The sequence below is a fragment of the Oryctolagus cuniculus genome, chromosome 4, assembly GCF_051225735.1.
Source record: "Oryctolagus cuniculus isolate XC-2025 breed Fujian yellow rabbit chromosome 4, ASM5122573v1, whole genome shotgun sequence".
In the NCBI taxonomy this organism is placed as follows: Eukaryota; Metazoa; Chordata; class Mammalia; order Lagomorpha; family Leporidae; genus Oryctolagus; species Oryctolagus cuniculus.
Genome location: NC_142870.1, coordinates 1,004,292 through 1,027,044, shown reverse-complemented (window position 1 = coordinate 1,027,044; position 22,753 = coordinate 1,004,292). Strand labels below are relative to the sequence as shown.

The following is a 22,753-nucleotide window of genomic DNA, read 5'->3' as shown; positions in this document are numbered from 1 at the left end:
CGCGGCGCCGGCTATGTTGGTTTTTTTAAATAGTTCATCTGGACTTCAGTTTATCTATAGCTATTTAAAATCCTATTACAACTTTATTTCTTGATATTCTTATTTCCCTTTTTAGACTGTCATAATATTTTTGATCTCTTGTTTCATTAAGTTTTTTCTTTCTGTCTCTGAAAGAACATAGTAGGCTGTTATTAAAACAACGTGTTTCTTTTTGTGCATATTTCCCTGTTGTGTTTCTGTTTTTCCTTATGTGCTGGGATTGTTTCCACGGCCTGTGTTTGTTCTGTTTGTTTCTCCCTGAAGCAGTCAGTCCTGGCTTGGGCATTATCTGCTGGACCCATTTTCAGCTGGCTCCTCATGCAAGGTCTGACGGTAGCGTCCATGGCAGTTCAGCTGGGCTGCGCTTCTCACCAGCTCAGGGACTGCAGCCAGGAAGCTCTGTGGCTGCTGGGCCCTATGTGGCACCCCACTGGCCTAGGACTGGCCACCACAGTGCCTCTCTCATCCGCCCTCCGCACACACTGCCTTTTGGGAGTGTGAGCATCCTCGCCTCGTGCTAGTAGCCTCGCAGAAGGGCCCAGTGGTTTGTTTTCCTGATTTCTCTGCTCAGCTCAGTGGATGGTGGGGGAAGAGGGGCTAGAGTGTGTGCTTAGCCGTCAGCCTCGCTGGCCGGAGCTCCCCTCTAGTAAGAAGTGCGGATTCTCCCTCTTGCTAAGCTGTGGGGCATGGGGGTCCGTGTCCCTGTCCACATTTTCTGTTGCTTTACCGTGCAGCTGCTCTTGCTGCCTTGAACCTGGTCTGAGTTGTGTAGCATTTAGAATCTCCCATGTTTATGTCCAGATGTGTTTGTGTAAGGACAGTGGGCTAACGTTCCACAGAGGAGTCCATGTGTGGCCTGTTCCCTAAGTCACTCAAGTGTTAGTGAAGTACATGGTGAGTATTCAGGGAAGACGTAAAAGATTTTTGTTGGCTGTAGTGTGATTAGCAGGTCAGTGTGGTGGGTGACTAGAAAGTAAATGTAAACTGAGCACTAACAGAGCGCCGCGCTGTCCCAGGAAAGGGGGCAGCATCCCTGGGAGACGGTGACCAGAGTGACAGCTATTGTTTGTGCAGCCTCCAGCGTTGTACCAGGCTGATCGGGGATCATAGGAGCCAGGATAGGCCAGCACAGCAGGGCCAACCCCACAGCAGTCAGGGTGTGATCCAAACACTGCTACTGTAGGGTGCCTGGGGTGGATGGGCGCAGGGCTGGTAACGGAAAGGTAACGGGGACTGTGCCGACCTAACTGTAACCTGAGGTAGAAATTAAATATCCAGGAAGGGTGTGAGCGGCCAGTCATGCGAGTGTCGGTGTGATCTTTGTCAGCTGAGCATTCATGTTACAAGTAACATGGGGGCAGTCAAGCAGTGGGTTGTACCTTTGGTGACTTTTAAGATCCCCATTCAGGCCGGCGCCGCAGCTCACTAGACTAATCCTCCGCCTTGCGGCGCCGGCACACCAGGTTCTAGTCCCAGTCGGGGCACCGGATTCTGTCCCGGTTGCCCCTCTTCCAGGAAAGCTCTCTGATGTGGCCCGGGAGTGCAGTGGAGGATGGCCCAAGTACTTGGGCCCTGCACCCCGTGGGAGACCAGGATAAGTACCTGGCTCCTGCCATCGGATCAGCGCGGTGCGCCGGCCGCAGCGCGCCAGCCGCGGTGGCCATTGGAGGGTGAACCAACGGCAAAGGAAGACCTTTCTCTCTGTCTCTCTCTCTCTCACTGTCCACTCTGCCTGTCAAAAAATTTAAAAAAAAAAAAAAGATCCCCATTCAATTCTTAAGTCATGATTATATAAAATATTTTTAGACGACAAATTCAGTTAAAAGCACTATCTTCATTTCCTCTGGTGAAATATATTCAAATTTTTTAAAAAGATTTATTTATTTATTTGAAAGTTAGAGTTACACAGAGAGAGGAGAAACAGAGAGAGAGGTCTTCCATCTGATGGTTCACTCCCCAGATGGCCGCAACAGCCGTAGCTGTGCCAATCTGAAGCCAGGAGCCAGGAGCTTCTTCTGGGTCTCCCACGCGGGAGACCCAAGGACCCAAGGACTTGGGCCATCTTCTGCTGCTTTCCTAGGCCACAGAAGAGAGCTGGATCAGAAGAGGAGCAGCCGAGACTCAAACCGGCACCCATATGGGATGCTGGCGCTTTAGGCCAGGGCATTAACCTGTTGGGCCACAGCGCCGGCCCCTCAAATTTGTTTTTAATTTGAGAAAAAAGTGGGACAATAGTGTAAATGTTTAGTGTATCAACTATGAGTTCTTGCTGAAGAGTAGAGGGCTAGATTTAATTGCCCCAGGATTTTACTGCCTTCCTTTCCTTGTTTGTTTTTTAAGCTTTGTAACAGGATTAAACTATTTTGGCTAAGGGATAGATTTTCTTTTCACTATTAGCATGTGTTTCCAAATAGCAGCTACATCAAAGAACGTGCAAACTTTAGATATTGGAGCAACTGAGTCTTCCTCCCAGGTCAGAATGGCCCAATTGTCATTGTTCTCTGAAAGTCTGACCTTTATGGAAGAGCCTCATCTTCCCCTCTGTTGAGGGTCAGTTTTCCCAGTGAATTTCTGCTTCTGCTCATGCATGCCCTAAAAACCGTGATGAAAGTCCGTCCTTCTTTTGTTTTCCCAGGAGTTGCGACTTAAGTTGAAGGTGAGGGAAGCAGTGGGTTGGTTCTTTTGAAGACTTCTGTCACCTGCTGCCCTCACTCCCTCATACATGTGACTGCTGGAAGCTCAAACGGCACTCCTGTCCCTCTGTCCCTCTGAACGTCCTCCCTAGGACTGGAGCATGGGGGTATATAATGTTTGAATAAGGGTTTAGCTAAGAGCAGGTTCATGTTTTAGGTACACAGAGGTCTTTTCTGGGCCATAAAATAAAATTAAAGAATTACAGATCACACCAAGTATGTTCTTTGACAATGATAACATTGAATTAGGGATTAGTAACAGAAGAGTATCTGAAAAATCTCTAAATATGTGCAAACTATATGGCACACTTCTCAACAACCCATGGATCAAGCAGGGACAAAAAGAAATAATTGCATATGTTTGGTGCAGTGGTTAGGATGCCACTTGATGTGGCTCAGCCAGTTAAAGCTGTGCCCTGCAGTGGCAACATCCCATATGGACAACTTTTTGAGTCCTGGCTGCTCCACTTCCAATCCAGCTCCCTGCTAATGTGCCTGGGAAAGAAGCAGAGGATGGCCCAAGCCTTTGGGCCCCTGCACCCACACAGGAGACCTGGAGGAAGCTCCTGGCTTCGGCCTGGCCCAGAGTCAGTCATTGTGGCCATTTGAGGAGTGAACCATCAAATAGAAGATATTCTCTCTCTGTCTCTCTCTGTCTCTCTCTCTCTCTCTCTCTCTCCCCCTCCCTCTCTCCCCTCCGTGTGTGTGTGTGTGTGTGTGTGTGTCCCCTCTCTCTGTAACTCTGCCTCTCAAATAAACAAACACATCTTAAAAAAAAAAAAAAAAAGATGCCACTTGGGATGCCTGTATCTCCAATCAGAGCGCTGGGCTTTTAGTTCTGCCTCCACCCCCAGTTCCAGCTTCCTGGTGACATACACCCTGGAGGCAGTGGTGATAACTCAAGTAGTTGGGTCCCTGTCACCTACACGGGATACATCAGTTGATTTCCTGGCTCCTGAGCATTTGGGGAGTGAACCAGAGGATGAGAAATCTCTCTATCTTTCTCCTTCTCCCCCATCTGTTTCTCTCTGCCACTCAAATAAAATAAAATTAAGAAAAAAGTGACAACTTTTGAAATGACTGAACATGAAGACACAACATATCAAAATATCTGAGTTGCAACTAAAACAGCACAGAAAAGAAATATTATAACATTAAACATCTATATTAGTAAAGAAGAAATGCCTCAAATTAATGATTTCAGATTCCACTGTAAGGAACCAGAAAAAGATCAAAAAATGCAGAATCAGGGGAAATAGTAACAATCAAAATAGAAATCAATGAAATTTTGAACTGGAAGAAAAATTCAGTTTTTCCCATACGGTCACAACACAAAATATTTCTGTGATCTCAGATGTGTGGAGAATGCCCCCAACACACACACTAAGCAGGCATTTTTGATGCTGTCTTCCTGAAGATGGCCCTAGACCTCATAGGCTGAGCTGTAGTCCACACCACTGCCTCATTCCACATCTGATGCCAGTCAGAAGTCGCAGATTATGAGCTGTGCTCTGACCACCCAGCTATAAATCGGGTTTCCCACAACCCCTGCCTTGAGTTCCATTAATTTTGCTTGAGGGGCTCACAGAACTCAAGGAAACACTTTTCTTACATTTTCTGTTTTTTTTTTTTTATAAAGGATATTGCAAAGGATATAGGTGAAGAGAAGCACAGAGCAAGGCTCGTGGGATGGACACAGACTTCCTTGTTCTCTCCAGGTGCCACCCTCCAAGAACTCACTGGTGTTCAGCTATCCAGAAGCTCCTTTGATTTTAATAGAAGCTTCATTACTTAGGCATGATTGATTAAGTCCTTAGCCATCAGTGATGAGCCCCTCACTACTCCCCGGAGGTTGGGGATGGGTGGGGGTGGAAGTCTCAACACTCTGTGCTGCTGTGGTCTTTTTGGTGACCAGCTCTGTTCCTGAGGCTGCCTATAGGCCATCAGCCCTCTGAGAGCTTGGGAGCACACCAAAACGGACTTAACCCCTTGAAGACTATAAGGACTTTAGGAGTTGCCTGCAAGGAAACAAGGGTGAAGACCATGTGCAAACACCAGAATAGTATAAATATAAATCAGAAAAAACAACAGAGCAAGTCAGTGACAGGGAAGCATAGTTCTTTGAGCTTAATTAATAAACCTCTAATCAGACATGTATGTTTACAAATTGTATTCATATTGAAAACCTCCTAGGCCAGATGGCTTTTACTGAACAGTAAAGGACAAGATAATGCCAGTCTCCATAAACCTTTCCAAAAAATTGAAGACGAGGTAGCACTTCCAAAATCATACTGTGAAGCCTGAATTACCCTAATCACAAAGCTGTATCAAAGCATTATAAAGATGTTAGAAGAAAACTATAGACAAATACTTAATCATAAACAAAGATGAAAACTCTCTAACAGAATTTTAGCAACTAGAATTCAATGTATAGAAAAAGCAATCAGGGTTTATTCCAGAATTATAAAATATCTTCTACATTCTAAAAGTAATAACAATAACTCATTATATTCACATACTAAGAATAAAACCAGTATTATTATAGTATATACAGTCAGAGTATTTGGCAAAATAGAGCACTCATTCCAGATAAAAACTTCTAGGAAGAAAGCTTTCTCAGATGAATGGCATCAGTGGCAGATCAGAGCTGAATCACTTTAATGGCGAATGACTGCATGCCTTCGGCCCAAGGCCAGAAATATGGCAAGGAAACCTGCTTTCACCTCTTCTATTCAGGGTTTTACTGGAGGCGCTAGCAAGTTCAGCAGGCAAGAAAGAAATAATAGGCATTGAAATTGGAAAGGAAAAAGTAAAACTGTCTTTTTAGTCAATGTGCTTATCACTGTAGAACATCCTACAGAATCAGAACAGTGTTACTGGGGGACCGGCGCTGTGGCATAGCCGGTAAAGTCGCCGCCTGCAGTGCTGGCATCCCATATGGGTGCCAGTTTGAGTCCTGGCTGCTCCACTTCTGATCCAGCTCTCTGCTATGGCCTGGGAAAGCAGTAGAAGATGGTCCACGTCCTTAGGCCCCTGCACCCGTGTGAGAGATCCAGAGGAAGCTCCTGGCTCCTGGCTTCGGATCAGCGCAGCCCCGGCCATTGCAAACATCAGCGGATGGAAGACCTCTCTCTCTCTCTCTCTCTCTCTTTCTTTCTTTCTTTCTTTCTCTCTCTCTCTTTCTCTCTTTCTCTCTCTGCCTCTGCTTTCTCTAACTTTGCCTTTCAAATAAATAAATAAATCTTAAAAAAACAAAAGCAAAACCAATGTTACTAGAACTACTCACTGGTGTAGCATAGCAGCCTGGTTACAGTATGCAAGATCAACATGCAGAAATCACTGATGTACCAGTAACAAATAATTAAACATGGAAAAAACTTTTCAACAGCACTAGAAATGGAAATACTTACAGAAAAGTCAGACAAGGGACTAACAACACTGGAACACTGATGCAGTAAGAGATTGCTGAGAGAAAACATCGAGTCTCTCAATTAATTGAGATAAATACTGTGCTCCAGGTTCAGAAGACTTGCATTGTTAGCTGTTAGTTCTCCTCACATTTGTCTGGGGAGTCAGTGCTAGAGGCCCAAGTATCTGAGTCTTTATTCCAGGTTCTTGCCCCCACAATGATAAGGATTGAATGCATAGCAAGAATGAATACACGTTCCTGTGTCAGCGAGGACCATACCACATGATACCTGCCGTGAGTGAGCCAGAGATTTTCCAATGAGGAGAGAGCATGGGAAGAAGTCAGAGAAGGATCTATAAGCCTGGTCCAGGAGCCCAAGAGCAAAAGAAGGGCTCTTCCCACAGTATCAGTCTCTCATGAGGTTTAGGGTGATACCCTAATTAAATATGCAAATGGGGTGGAGTTTAGCACTTGGAAGGCTTTCACCATGTAACTTCTACATGGCCATCTCAGCATCTCTAACTTCTTGGTCCCAAATAAGTGACAGGTGCATTATGGGAAAGTGGGTATCCTGGTTTGACAGGTAAGGGGATAGAGTTAGAATGCAGAGCTGGCAGAAATCCCAGTTCACTCATTCCGATCTAACTCCCTGTGTAGTTTCTCCATCAAATTGAACTATAAATCAGAATCCTGGAAGGCTTTTGTAGAAATTTAACAACTAGCACAACTTGGTTTTATGATCTACTATACACTATAGTAGTCAAAGCAATGTGATAGTGGTGTTAACGCAGAAAAGTAGATCAGACTGGAGTCTAGGAATAGACCTACAGTACAATGCCATTATTTTTCAACAACAGTGCCAAGGCAGTTTAATGGGGAAAGGTATAGTATTTTTAAAAATTTTTTTTAAACAAATGGGACTGGCAACCTGTATATCAAGATTTAAGAAAAAAAAACTTTGACTCATACCTAATATATATAAAAACTAAAAGTGAATCGGAAATGTCTGCCGCGAGCGTCTCGGGGAGTCTGGCCAGCAGACTCAACCCAGGGCCCGCGACAACGGTTTCTCAGGCGAAGAAAGAATGAACGATGTTTATCTGTCTTCAGTAGACTTTTTGTTAGAGAAAGTAAACATGACAGAGGGAGGAGGAAAGGAGAGAAAGAGAGCTTCCTCCTTACACCCGCGGCTTATATACAAAATGCGACCAATCAGGAGCAAGCTAGAGTCCATGCATCGGGCACACCAATCCGGTCTCTGTTCACATGAAAGGCACGCGTCATTCGGCCAATCAGGTCAGGCGTCACGCAGCAGGCGGGCAGGCAGACTCACTGCAGGGCGGGGGGGGGGGGGGGTCCTGCCGCCATCTTGTTGTTTACCGCGACCTACATTAGGCAGAGTTTTCAATCTACAATGTTCAAACCATTATCCATAAAATGCAGAAATTTATAGATTAGATTTCATCAAATTAAAAAATGTCTACTCTTGAAAAACACCATGTCAAGAGGTTTCCCCTGATTGGGTCTTTTTTTTTTTTTAAGATTTATTTATTTATTTGAAAAAGAGAGAGACAGAGAGAAAGAGATCCTTCATCCACTGGTTCACTCTCCAGATGACCTCAACAGCCAGGGCTGGGCCAGTCAGGTCAAAGCCAGAAGCTGGGAGCTTCATCCAGGTCTCCCATGTGCGTGCAGGGGCTCAAGTGGTTGGGTCATCTTCCACTGCTTTTCCCAGGCCATTAACAGGGAGCTGTATTGGAAGTGGAGCAGTCCGGACACAAACTGGCACCCAAATTGAATGCTCGTGCTCCTTATTCACTGTGCCACATGCTAATCCCCTGACTGGGTCTTGAGGTCTCTGTCTTGAGAGTGGCTGCAGTAAACTCCCAGCCTGCCCTGACGGGGCTCCAGGGCAGTTGGGTGTGGGGATGTTTACTGTGTGCTTTCTAGAGATGCTTTGTCCTGGCAGACAGCTCGGTGTCTGAGTGTCCAGCCCCTGGCCAGGTGTCCCTCTCACAGGGAACTTGCTTGTGTTGACAGATGTCCTTGTGGCTCTACCAAGTAGTTCTCAGAGTGAGTTGGTCACTGGAGGTGCTTGTGTAAGGCAGAGATCTGATCAGGTACCTTGAGGAACTGGGAGGCCGGGAGAACTGGAACCTCTCAAGGTGACTGGGACTGAGCCCTGCTTCTGGCGTGATGAAGTCCAACTCACATTCAGACTGGATGCTGAGGCCACACAAGCCACGGACTGGGAAGAAACATTTGCAGATCACATATCTACGAGATTTGAGATACATTAAACATTCTTAAAATGTAGTATTAAGAAAACAAATGGCTTAAATAAAAATGGCTAAAGATGTGAACAACCATTTTACAAAACAGAGTATGTGGCTGGCACGTAAGTCCATGAGTAGATGCTTCATCTCATTGTTCATTAGGGAAATGCAGATTAAAGCCATACAAGATGCCATGTGATTTGACTGATCATGCCAAGTATTGGCAAGGATGGGGAATATCTCATATACTGCTGGGGGGAAAGTATAATGGTATAGTTACTTTGGAAATATTCTGGCAACCAAGCCAAAGTCTTATTAAATACACACCTACCAGTATTCCACTATTAGACATTTACCCAAGCATAATGAAAGCCTGTATCCTTACAGAGCTTTGAACAAAATTGTTTGTAGCAATTTTTAAAAAGATTTATTTATTTGACAGGGTAACAGAGAGAGGGGGAGTCCATCCATTGGGTCATTCCCAGGCCAAAGCCAGGAGCCAAGAACTCCATCCAGTGTCTCCCATGTGTATGGCAGTAACCCAAGTACTTGAACCATAATCTGTCAGCTGCCTCCCAAGGTGTGCATTAGCAAGAAGCCAGATCAGAAGTGAAGGCACTCTGGTATGCAAGTGTTGTAAGCTGCAGCTTAACCTGCTGTGCCACAATGCCTGCCCTAGCAATTTGTTTTAAATAGCTATGGAAACATAGCTGTTAAAATGGAAACATCACAAATGTACATCCATACATGAATAGACACACTAATTGTGTATCTATGTAATGGAACACTGACAATGAGGAATCTTGAAAGAATTATGCTGAGTTTGGATAGCCAGATCAAAAAGTGTTTATCCCGTTCATATAAACTTTTAGAAAAAGAAAATTCTATATCAGAAAGAAAATCAGTGGTTGCCTGGAGTTAGGGGTTTGGTGCAGAGGGGAGATGGAGGAAGGATTACCAATAAGCATTTCAATCTGAATCCTTAAAATATGTACATCTTATCACATGTCAGTTGTGTTTCACACCTGCTTATTATGATTATGGTTATGGCCCAAATGAAACAATACTCCTTTTTGGAGCAAGAGAACATTGTTCAGAGCCTAGATGATTTTCCAACTACAGTGTTCAGTGTCCAGTGAAAAATTAGGAAGCATGTTAAAAACAGGAACAATGAGCAAAAAACGGATGAGAAATAGAGGGAGAGTTGGTTTATATAATTGCATTACCAGACAAAAACTTTAAAATAACTAAGATTAATAACATAAATGAAGAATTGGTTGAAAAGTATATGAAAAGGTAGACAATGTCAAGTGGAATTGTAATCTATAAAATGATCAAATGGGCATTCTAGAACTGAAAACTATGGAATCTGAAAGTACTCACTTGGGATGTGTTTAACAGAAAACTGGCACAGCAGAGCAGCTGGGAGGGAGTTCCTCAGGCAAGCTGCTGAAGCACTGGAGAAGAGAAACGGGACCAACAAGACAGAATGTAAGAGGCCTTGGGGCAGAGTCGGGGCTCTAACAGTGTGACACAACGAGCATCCCAGGAGTGGAGGATGGGGGAGCCCAAAAAATATTTGAAGAGATAAAGGCATGGGCTTCTCCGAAAGATGTCCAAATTCAGATTTATGAAGCAGCTTTCCTGGCATGAATACACAAGCAAGCAAGCAAGCATGACAGACTTCTCATAGCTGAGCACGTAATCATTTGTTGAAACTGAAGACAAGAGAGAATCTTAAAAGTAACCAGATTTTAGAGTGGCCTGTTACTCTGCCAGGAACCACAGTCTCTGCCACACAGGCTCCTGGTCTGCGCACACTTCTCACACTGCACGCGCTGTGAGCACGTCCCTGAGTGGAAGTGCTGCATCCTTGGTTAAGCATGTCTTCTCATTTGTCCGGCTGGTGCCGTTCTACTTTTTTCATCTATTTTGCATTCCTACCAGCAAAGTGCAGAACTTCTCTCACATATAATGCCTGCTCCGGTGGCCACTTTCCCCCCACTTTTGCAAAAACTGTCCCAGTTTTGGACAACAGCATCTTCCTCCACAACCCTGTACACAAACCTTTTTAACCGAAAAATGCTGTCGGTAAGTAATCTGTGAGTATGCATGGATTTCAAAAATTTTTGCATCAAGATAAACTTACTGCTTAAATCCACTTCCAAGACTTTAAAAATTTATTTATGGCCAGCGCCGTAGCTCACTAGGCTAATCCTCCGCCTTGTGGTGCCGGCACACCGGGTTCTAGTCCTGGTCGGGGTGCTGGATTCTGTCCCGGTTGCCCCTCTTCCAGGCCAGCTCTCTGCTGTGGCCAGGGAGTGCAGTGGAGGATGGCCCAAGTGCTTGGGCCCTGCACCCCATGGGAGACCAGGGTAAGTACCTGGTTCCTGCCATCGGATCAGCGTGGTGCGCCGGCCGCAGCACACCGGCCACGGCAGCCATTGGAGGGTGAACCAACGGCAAAGGAAGACCTTTCTCTCTGTCTCTCTCTCTCTCACTGTCCACTCTGCCTGTCCAAAAAAAATTTATTTATTTATCTGAAAGAATTAGAGAAAGGAGAGAAAAAGAGAGATATCTTTGGTCTACTGGTTCACTCCCCAAGTGGCTGCAATGGCCAGGGCTGAGCCAGTCCAAAGCCAAGTGCTAGGAACTTTGTCTGAGTCTTCCACGTGGAGGCAGGGATCCAAACAGGTGAGCCATCTTCCACTGCTTTTCTCAGGCCATTAGCAGGGAGCCAGATCACAAGTGGAGTGCCAGGACATGAAGTGGAGCCCATATGGGGTGCCAGTGTCACAGGCACCAACTTTATTTGCTCTGCCACAACACTGGCTCCAAGACTTTTTAAAGTACCCACAAATATGGAGAAATATTGAAGCATTATGGTTTCTTTTTTTTTTTTTTTTGACAGATAGAGTTAGACAGTGAGAGAGACAGAAAGAAAGGTCTTCCTTCTGTTGGTTCACCCCCCAAATGGCCGCCATAGCCAGAGCTGTGCTGATCTGAAGCCAGGAGCCAGGTGCCTCCTCCTAGTCTCCCATGCGGGTGCAGGGGCCCAAGCACTTGGGCCATCCTCCACTGCCTTCCCGGGCCACAGCAGAGAACTGGGCTGGAAGAGGAGCAACCGGGACTAGAACCCGGCGCCCATATGGGATGCCAGTGCCGCAGGCGGAGGATTAACCAAGTGAGCCAGGGCGCCCGCCCAGCATTATGGTTTCAAAAAGGGGCAGTCACCAACGTCTTTATAAAACTATTTCCACTGAAAGCATGGAAGGACTGTGTTCCATAGACAGTCTTGGGAAGAACAAATACTTGTGCCATTATCCACAGCTTTCCCAGCCACGTTGGCAAGGAGTTGGATCAGAAGTGAAGCAGCTGGGACTCAAACAAGCACTCCAATATGAGATGCCATTGTTGCAAACAGCAACTTAACCTACTGTGCCACAGCACCAGCCCCTGGGTCATAATTTTTCCTTTAAAATTCATGGATACACCCCCCCCCCCCTTGGAGAAAGGTTCTTAGAACAAATGACTCAGTCTTAACGAGTTCTCGTTGCTCCTGTCACTGCCAGTGCTTGGCAAGCTATGGCCAGATTACACATGGAGCAGTCTGGCCAGTGTGCACATCTATTTTTGGTTGTAATTTGTGTATCTTAGACTACTACTGAATCTGATCACATTTTCATGTGCTTGTTGACCATTTGGATCTCTTCTTTTCTCAGTTTTATTTATTTTTATATTTATGCCTATGTCATCTATAAAGGAGAACAGTTAGGCTGGCCTTACATGTCTCATCGAGTTTTCTTGCTAGAAAAGTGTGGCAAAATACACAAAATCTTAGAGGAAGAAAGTTTTTTTCAGTAATACATTGCAAACACACAAGGACTTGGGAAGAATGGTTTTCACAGACCCTGTCGAAATAACTCTCTGAAGAAGGAACTGGACCTGAACAGAGGAGTGGAGAAGGGGGACCACAGAGAGGCAGTGGTGACCCCCAAATGCAAAACACAGTGGGTGCGAATGAGAGTCAAAGACAGGAGTTAACAGTGCAGTGTGGCAGGAAGGCAGCAGAGCTGTGGAGGATGGTGCAGGGTGAGCCACACAGGTGGTAACTCTAGCCTCAAGCCCCTTCAGCTGGTTGATATGTGGGATCCTGGGAGGCCAGCCAGAGACTCCCCAAAGAACTAAGTGTCACTGGACGACCCGTGAGGGTGGTCATCCAAGTCATCCTGGGGAGTCACAGTCATTCTACCTCGTGGACAAAGGTCATAACCGTGATTCACACATGCACAAAGCACAGATGTTCACTGGGTATAAAAACGACACCGACAGAGCTGGCCTTGTACAGCAGGTTAAGCCGCCACTTGCAATGCTGCCCTCCTATATGAGCACCGATTGGAGTCCCGGCTGCTCCACTTCCTATCCAGATCTCTGCTAATTCAACAGGGAAAGCAGCAGAAATGGCCCAAGTGTTTGGACCGCTGCCACCCACACAGGAGGTCCTGCCCCCTGGCTTCACCCCCTCCCAGCCTGGGCTGTTGGGGCCATTTGGGGTGTGAACTCACTCTGTCTCTGTTTCTCCCTCTCTTGTGTAACTGCCTTTCAAATATATAAATCAATATTTTAAAAAAATTAAAGACTCATTCAAAAGTTTGTGGTTTTAAAAAATTTAAATAAGATGAATCCCACCGCTAAACTTGTGAAATATACGATGGAGAGCGGATCAGCAAACAGAGCTGAGAGACATCTGCATCGCCTTTAGCACACAGAGGGGGAAGAGGCCCTGATCACCTTTAGCATGTGCAGTGCTGGGAGAGATACCTGTCATCCTTGGCACACGTGGTGCTGAGACATGCATGTGTGATAGATGCACTCATCACCTTTAGCATGTGCAGTACTGGGAGAGATACCTGTCATCCTTGGCACACGTGGTGCTGAGACATGCATGTGTGATAGAGGCCCTCATCACCTTTAGCACGTGCAGTACTGGGAGAGATACCTGTCATCCTTGGCACACGTGGTGCTGAGACATGCATGTGTGATAGATGCACTCATCACCTTTAGCATGTGCAGTACTGGGAGAGATACCTGTCATCCTTGGCACACGCGGTGCTGAGACATGCATGTGTGATAGAGGCCCTCATCACCTTTAGCACGTGCAGTACTGGGAGAGAAGCTTACCACCTTTAGCACACACAGTGCTGAGAGACACGTTGTCGCCTTTAGTGCATGCAGTAGTGGGAGACGCACCTATCACCAGTTTGATGGGGGTGATCACAAACATGGCTGAAATAAAAATGTGCAGTATTTCACTGCTTGTGCTGAGGTAGCTCCGAATGTGCTGATTCGGAGGAATTCCCAGTTGTGTGCAGGGGCGGGGATGGTCTCAGGCGTAGGACCAGCCAGGAGCGCCTCACTGGTGCTCGCACTGAAGTCTGTGGTGGGGCCCACAGGGCATGTGAGCTCTGCCACAGAGCAGAGCCTTAGTTTTCATCACTATTTGTATTGAACTATCTTTCATTCTGAAGAGTTAAGTAAACCACTAAGAAGTGTTTTAATACTTACTGTTGTTAATATAGGAATTCTGTATACTGCTATGTTCATTCCAGCTTGTGGTGTGTTGATGTTATTTAATAATTGAGAAACCTGGAACATGAAGTGAAGGGACTCACCCACATGCTAGGAGTACATGCTGAGCACAGGAATTCTGGCACCATCCCTGCTCCTACCTAGAAGGAGCATAGAATAGTTGTCAGTAAAGTCTGTAACTAGCAGCACTTCCTAGACTTGCACTCCTCCCTTGAAGGAGTTTTTGGAACTTTTTCCCCTGGGTCCCTCCTCGAATCCACAGCTCTGAGAGGCACACACTTGCTGGGACAGGAGGCCTGTGCTCGGGCTCTGGGAGAGCTACTGAGACTGCACTGGGAGTTCCCAGCCTGCCACCCTGCCACTGCTTTCCCTCTTAGCCTGGCTCTCTTGTGCGGAAGTCCTGTAGCAGTGCCTGCTTCTGAACCTGCCCTGGACCAGTGTGCTGTGTGCTGCAACCAACAAGGGCGTGCTGGGAAATGCACTGCTTCAGAATTCTCAGCTCCTTCTCAATCTTAAAGATGTTGCAGGTTTTCATAATCTAGTGCCAGTGTCTGGAATTCCCTGGGTGTGACTTGAAGAATGCCTAGATCTTGAAGTTTTATCTGAGTTTCTTGGAAGGGTTTCCCTGCTGCCTTTTCTACCCAGAAGCCTCAGTAGGTCAAGGCCCCTCCCCTGGCAGTGGGGGCTGTGCGAGGTGGGTCCTGTCTGTGCTGTGGGTCCTTTCTCCTTGTCACGCACACATGCACAGCATCCCTGGTCACCTTTGACCCTTCGTAGATGTGTTGCCAGGTTTAAAAATGTATTTCTGCCCTAACTGAGGGTCAGACTGCCCAAGAGTTTAAGTCAGAAGCTTTGATAAACACAGAAACTTCAAGCTGTAGCTTGGATCACACTTGCAGTTAGTGAAGAGTAAAGATCTTTGAGTAGATAGATCAAGTGAGGGGGGGCACCCTCTGGGCAGGAGGAGGCACCAGTGGGGGGCGTGGTCAGGGAAGAATGGCCATCTCTTCACTGGGGCCTGTGACCCTAGAATAGTGTCTGGCCATTGCAGATGGATGCAACACCCAGTTTCAAGTAGCAAAGTGTCCTGTGAACTCCCCAAATTGAGAATGATAAGGAATCAAGAGGTTAGGCAGGATGTGGCCTGTGGGCCTTAGCATCAGCCTTGCCAGGTTCGTCGGGTGATGTGATGCTTCTCACTTGCTTTTTGGTAGATGGACAGTGTCTCACCCTCGGGGAGCAGGTGGGCTGGCAGGACAGGCGTCCCCAGACCGGGAGAAGGAGACACTCCCAGGTACTCTCATCTACCCCTGCTGGTGACCTGCCTGCCTGGCCCTGTCCTCTTCCAGGTGATAGCCACCTGTGACCCTGCCTGCCCTGACCTGCTTTGCCACTTGTACCCGCCTTGCCTATCCTTGGTGCCTGTTGGTTGATCCACCTCAGCCCAGATCTCCACCCACCCCTTTTCTCCTGACTCGGGCCTGCTCCTGGTTCCTGGTTGCTCCCTTTGCTTGACTGTCTCCTCAGAGGTTCTCAACCCTGAATGGCACCCGACCCCCCAAACATCATCCCTCACTGGCCCCCTGAAAGAGGCTATGTTCACAGCCTCGCCACTGCTGACCTGCTTCTCATTTGGTTATTTCCTTTAACAGATTAACTTGTAATGCAATGGAAAAAAATTTCTGTTCTTTAAATGATATGACCTGCTGTATATGGTGACTGTTACCTTGCATCTACACAGAATGTTGATAGCTCTTTGACTTGCCTCATTGCAGTCTTGCCAGTTTAGAAACAGCAGAGGTCCCAAGATATTTCAGAGGAAGAAGGAGTTTTAGGGATAATTCTCAATGAGGTCGAAAGAATTGAATTGCTGTCCAGAGGTGACAGGTTCATTTGGCCAACAGGAACGAAGCACTTTATGCCAGGCTTTGTTTTTGGCTTGAGACAGTTTTGTCAGCAAGCACTGTCCCTGAGACTGCACTCCAGAGTGGACTTCAGGATGGAGGAAACTGGACAGTGAAAAGCTGAGCAGAGCAAGAAAGAGGGGCATCAGGAGTGCGTGAGTACATGTCTGCACATGGATGTGAATGAATATTTGTGCATGAATACACATCCATGTGCACACACAAGTGTGAGCGTGTGCTTATGTGAATGAGCATGTGTGGGTGCACACATATGAGTGTATGCATCTGGATAACCACATGTGTGGGTGCACACGTATGAATGTATGCATCTGGATAACCACATGTGTGGGTGCATGCGTATGAGTGTATGTATCTGGATAACCACATGTGTGGGTACACACGTATGAGTGTATGCATCTGGATAACCACATGTGTGGGTGCACATGTATGAGTGTATGCATCTGGATAACCACATGTGTGGGTGCACATGTATGAGTGTATGTATCTGGATAACCACATGTGTGGGTGCACACGTATGAGTATGCATCTGGATAAGCACATATGTGGGTGCACACATATGAGTGTATGCATCTGGATAAGCACATGTGTGGGTGCACATGTATGAGTGTATGCATCTGGATAACCACATGTGTGGGTGCACATGTATGAGTGTATGCATCTGAATAACCACATGTGTGGTGCACATGTATGAGTGTATGCATCTGGATAAGCACATGGGTGGGTACACACATATGAGTGTATGCATCTGGATAAGCACATGGGTGGGTGCGTGTGTATGAGTGTATGTATCTGGATAACCACAGGGTTGGGTGCGTGTGTATGAGTGTATGTATCTGGATAACCACATGTGTGGGTACACATGTATGAGTGTATGTATCTGGATAACCACATGTGTGAGTGCACATGTATGAGTGTATGTATCTGGATAACCACATGTGTGGGTGCACATGTATGAGTGTATGCATCTGGATAACCACATGTGTGGGTGCACATGTATGAGTGTATGCATCTGGATAAGCACATGTGTGGGTACACACATATGAGTGTATGCATCTGGATAACCACATGTGTGGGTGCACATGTATGAGTGTATGTATCTGGATAACCACATGTGTGGGTGCACACGTATGAGTATGCATCTGGATAAGCACATGTGTGAGTGCACATGTATGAGTGTATGCATCTGGATAACCACATGTGTGGGTGCACACATATGAGTGTATGCATCTGGGTAAGCACATGTGTGGGTGCGTGCGTATGAGTGTATGCATCTGGATAACCACATGGGTGGGTGCGTGCCTATGAGTTGTGCATTTGAAAATGCACAAGTGAGTGCATGTACCTGTGTGTGCACAAGTGTGCATGCGTGTTTGTGCTGTGAATGGAGTCCTGCAGGTGCATAAGTGTGTTTGTGCATGTGTGTGGACATGCACTATGTACTTGGAGGTTATCCCTGATCAGTAGGGCCATCAGGGTTGGCCTCCTGGAGAAGGTGACATTTAAGATGATGAAGAAGGGAGTGAGCCACGAACACAGAGCAGTCCAGGCAGAGGGAATGGCCAGTGTGACCACAGCTGAGTGAGCAGGGGGAGAACGCAGGGCCTGCATCCATCTTTGTGGACTTGAGGCATCCCTGCCAGTCACCTTGACTGGCAGTTGTTGCTTGCATAGCAGGGTCTGAGCTGAATTCGGATCTTATAGAATCAGTCCAGCTTCTGAGACCCAGGATGGAAGTAGAGATTCCACCTGGGCCCAGGTGACAGGTGATGGTGACTAGGTCCATCACTGAGCACAGGAGGAGGGGGTCTGATAGGGAGAGGGGAGGCAAGCATGCACCAGGTTCTAGGCGTCAGGACTGGAAGATGGAGCCAACTCCATCGCCAGAGACATGAAGGTCAAGGTGAGACACCCTCAGGTGCAGAGAAGGGACTGGAGTGTGGGAGAGAGGACCCAGAGGTATGCACTGATGCCTGATGGGCCAGTCCTTGGCCCATGCCAGGAGAGGGTACAAACCACCAAGGGAGCATCAGTGGAGCGAGAGAAGAGAATCAGGATGAGGCCTGGGTGCTCCAGTCTTGGCAGGCTGGGAAGAAGCAGAGGAGCAAGCAGGGTCCCAGCCAGGGCAACAGTGAGGGGCCAGGAGAACCCATGAGACAGAGCTGAGAGGACCGGCTCACTGGGCAGTGAGCAGTTGTCTCCATCCTTGCCAGCGGGTTGCGTAGAGTTCCTGTAGGTCACTGGTTGTTTTGCACAGGTTTGGATTAGAGAGAAGAAGTGAAAGTGTGTGCAGGTGAGAGAGAAGGACAGCAGGTACTGGGCACAAATTGGGGAGAGTTTTACTGCAAAGGGCAAGAGAGCACTTGAGGAGAAGGAAGCCAAAATAAATTTTATTTGAAAGTGGGAGGAACAGTGGCTTGTTTCTGTGCAGGTGTTGGAGACCAGCAGAGCTGCCGGCGAAGGCAGGAGGTTGGCCGGGTCAGCCCCCGGGTGTGTGAGAGAGGAAGCACTCACCAGAGGAGTAGGCTGGCCCACTGGCCAGTCAGGCAGTGGTGGAAGTGCTAAGATGTGGATGTCCATCCCAGGGAGCCTCTCTCGGAGGGTCATCAGCCCAGTTTGAGAACAGCAGAGTTTGAAGAGAGAGGATTGATGTGAAATCTATGTATTCACCTTTTTTCATATAAAAAGCAGCTCCGTGTGGTTCAAATTATGATTTGTCAGGAGGATTTGGAAGCTTTGGAACCATGACCAGAGCAGGACATGTGAGGCTGGCTCTGCTCTGTGTTTCCTCAGGTTAGGTGCCCTGGCATTGAGTCTCTGTGGAATGGGCAGAGTGACGTTTTAATAGTGTTGTGACTTTTGGCAAGCAAGGATAGGGAAGCAAGTGAGGACAAAGAGAGCCTAACACAGATGCAGAGGATGGTGTTGACCTCAGTGTGATCTGGGCACAGGGACAGGAGAGAAGCTCTGGAGGGAGGCACTGAGGCGGCAGGGAGGGCGGGACTGTGCTCGGCTTTCCCTGGCAGTGGTGGCGCTCCTAAGCCAGCCCTGTTGAAGAGGGGTGCAGCCGAGCGGTGTTTTAAAAAGAACTACTGTGTGAAGTTAGAGGATTTGGTTTCCATCGTAACTGCCAACTATTCAACTACACAGCGAGTGTTACGTAGTGGCACGGGGTAATTACAGACAACAGAGAAATTGCCGGGTAAGTCTTCAGTACATGCACAGGGCCTGTGTGCTTCTGCTCCTGAAAGGAGTCTGCAGTTCATTTCCAGGCCGTGAACTGCACCAAGGAGCTGAGCCTTGTGCCAGGGCCGTGCCTGCTCTTGGGCCAACAGCCTCTCCTTGCTCCGGTCACTCAGGTGAGAGCCCTGTTTCTCCTCTCTTTTGCTCTGAGACCTCAAGCAAGTTGTCCCCAACCCCACTCAGCCTATGTCTCTGCAGGGCTGTCTTTCCCAGGACAGGCTCAGAGCAAGTATAGGCCATACCTGGGGCTGTTCTCAACCTGATGTTGAAAAGGGGGTTTCAGGCCTTTGGGTAGCTTGTCAGCTGCCTGTGAAAAAAAAACTAAATGGAGGTTTCTTTTTTAAAAAGACAGTGCTAATCAGCCTCTTATTAATAGCAGGATGGTTACCTGAGAATATTGATTGCTGTCACCCAAAACATAATCCTCAGAAAAGACAAATTTTTTTCAATTAATTGATTTGATCAGGTTTTTTTTTTAAAAAGATTTATTTATTTATTTCAAAGTCAGAGAGTTACACAGAGAGAAGGAGGGGGGGGGGGGTCTTCCATCCGATGGTTCACTCCCCAATTGGCCACAATGGCCGGAGCTGTGCTGATCCGAAGACAGGAGCCAGGAGCTTCTTCCAAGTCTCCCACATGGGTGCAAGGGCCCAAGGACTTGGCCCATCTTCTATTACTTTCCCAGGCCATAGCAGAGAGCTGGATCGGAAGTGGTGCAGCCAGGACTCGAACTGGTGCCCATACAGGATGCTGGCACTGCAGGCGGAGGCTTTACCCACTATGCCACAGTGCCAGCCCCAGAAATGACAAATTTTAAAGAACAGATCTCCTAACAGAGGGTCTAGGAGATCTGTTCTAGGAGAGGGGGATAACAGCAATCAGAGGATCAGACATTTTCATTAATTATTGATTATTAAGAGATTGAAGCAGAGTTTGTGGGATTCAGACATCACAGAAAAGATTCAGAAAGGCCTTGGTGGGGATTGCAGTGAGAGCCCGGACACTGCTCAGGATTTATGGGTTGAGGAGTTGGAGAGGACTGATGGGAAGCACTCACTCAGAGACTGGTGCTGTGTGGCAAGCCTCAGGGACATGTGCATGCTCACAGGGAAGGTGGAGAATGTGGGCTCAGGGCCAAAGCCATCAAGAATTGTGTCCTGGCCAGAAACCAAATCCTGACAGGGACAGAAAGCCACTTCCTGAAGACAGAAAATGCTGCCATCTCCCTGCAACACAAGAGGCAGGCCAGAGTGAAGAGAACTTATGTCCAGGACAAACAAACCAAGGCTCTCAAGAAGAAAAACTGTGGACCACCACATCGCTGGAGAAAGAAGCACTGAGACACCAAAAGAATACTTAAGGGATATGTTGAAAGGCACAGTGACAGGAAGATACCAAAGGCCGACGCCGCGGCTCAATAGGCTAATCCTCCGCCTGCAGCGCCGGCACACCGGGTTCTAGTCCCGGTCGGGGCGCCGGATTCTGTCCCGGTTGCCCCTCTTCCAGGCAAGCTCTCTGCTGTGGCCTGGGAGTGCAGTGGAGGATGGCCCAAGTGCTTGGGCCCTGCACCCCGTGGGAGACTAGGAGAAGCACCTGGCTCCTGCCTTCGGATCAGCACAGTGCGCTGGCCGCAGTGTGCCGGCTGCTGCGGCCATTGGAGGGTGAACCAACAGCAAAGGAAGACCTTTCTCTCTGTCTCTCTCACTGTCCACTCTGCCTATCAAATAAATAAATAAATAAATAAAACAAAAACAAGAAGATACCAAAAATCACTGTTCTTTCAAAAGGAACAATCAAATATTTTGGAAAGCAAGATGTAAAAAATGGAACAGCTGGAATAACTTCAATCATAGAATGAATATAAATGAAGTAGGAATCAGTGATTAGACTAATGGATAGGCCAAGAACTACTTCAGATGCAGATCTACAGAACCAAGCGCTATTGCAGAATTCAGTCACTTAGATTGAGTGTGGCTCCAGAATGCACAAAGGAAGAGCCAGAGCTGCTGCAGGTGCAGAGTGGGTGGGGCCAGAGCTGCTGCAGGTGCAAGCTGGAGGACTGATGGGCAGCATGAAGAAAAGCTGAGACCATAAATGACTTTGAGAAGCTCCATCTTCTGTTTAGTAGGAGTTTAATAAGGAGAAACAGAAGACAGTAGGGAAGGGGAGTGGAAGGGTTAGGGTCTAGGACACTTCCCGGAGCCCAGTGCATCAGCGCACTGCCCGTTGTTTCACAGGGGAGGAAAGAACACAGCCGTCTGCATGCACTGCGTCAGGGTTTGGCTTCTGCTGACAGAAAGCCCACATGTCTGCAGCCCAGATGCAGGTGGGATCTGCTTTTCCGTAAAGATGTGACTGTCAGTTGGCTTCAGACTTCTCAGTGGCAAATTGTAATCTAGATTTAATTAGTACAATATTCCTCAAAGTACTTGGGGAAGAATTATTTCAAACCTGCAGTTTCAGACAAAGTCTGATTAGAATTCAAACTGAATGACAGAGGAGAGACATCTTCCATCATCAAAGGCCTCAGAGCTGCCAGCCTGTTTCCCAGTACCCTAACAAAATCAACACAGCAGCCATTATAAGTTGTCCATTAGCAGTTAGAGCTATGCTGATCAAGTCACCATTTCTCATAGTGTCCATTTCACTTCAGGAGGTTTCCTTTTTGGTGTTGAGTCAGTTGTCACCGATCAGGGAGAACATATGGTATTTGTCCCTTTGGGACTGGCTTACTTCACTCAGCATGATGTGTTCCAGATTCCTCCATTTTGTTGCAAATGACTGGATTTCGTTGTTTCTTACTGCGGTATAGTACTCTAAAGAATACATATCCCATAATTTCTTTATCCAGTCTACCGTTGATGGGCATTTAGGTTGGTTCCAGGTCTTGGCTATTGTGAATTGTGCTGCAATAAACATTAGGGTGCAGACCGCTTTTTTTGTTTATCAATTTAAACTCCTTTGGGTAAATTCCAAGGAGTGGGATGGCTGGGTCGAACGGTAGGGTTATATTCAGGTTTCTGAGGAATCTCCAGACTGATTTCCATAGTGGCTTGACCAGTTTGCATTCCCACCAACAGTGGGTTAGTGTCCCTTTTTCCCCACATCCTCGCCAGCATCTGTTGTTGGTAGATTTCTGTATGTGAGCCATTCTAACCGGGGTGAGGTGAAACCTCATTGTGGTTTTGATTTGCATTTCCCTGATTGCTAGTGACCTTGAACATTTTTTCATGTGCCTGTTGGCCATTTGGATTTCCTCTTTTGAAAAATGTCTATTGAAGTCCTTGGCCCATCTCTTAAGTGGGTTGTTGGTTTTGTTTTTGTGGAGTTTCTTGATCTCTTTGTAGATTCTGGTTATTAACCCTTTATCTGTTGCATAGTTTGCAAATATTTTTTCCCATTCTGTCGGTTGTCTCTTCACTCTCCTGACTGTTTCTTTTGCAGTACAGAAACTTCTCAATTTGATGCAATCCCAATAGTTGGTTTTGGCTTTGACTGTCTGTGCCTCCCGGGTCTTTTCCAGAAATTCTTTGCCTGTGCCAATATCTTGAAGGGTTTCTCCAATGTTCTCTAATAACTTAA

General features: G+C 47.0%; 1 protein-coding gene across 14 annotated transcripts in view; it reads left to right on the top strand.

The window, feature by feature from the left end:
• The window catches only part of PCBP3 (poly(rC) binding protein 3), a 286,502-nt gene that overhangs the window by 141,878 nt on the left and 121,871 nt on the right, over positions 1-22,753 (top strand). For 3 of the 14 annotated variants that reach the window (XM_089330446.1, XM_070071743.2, XM_070071741.2), the window contains one exon: positions 15,221-15,300. The exons of the other annotated variants lie outside the window; for them this stretch is intronic. The gene's annotated coding sequence lies outside the window, so the exon portion shown is untranslated. The remainder of the gene's footprint in view (positions 1-15,220; positions 15,301-22,753) is intronic. 14 annotated transcript variants of the gene reach the window in all.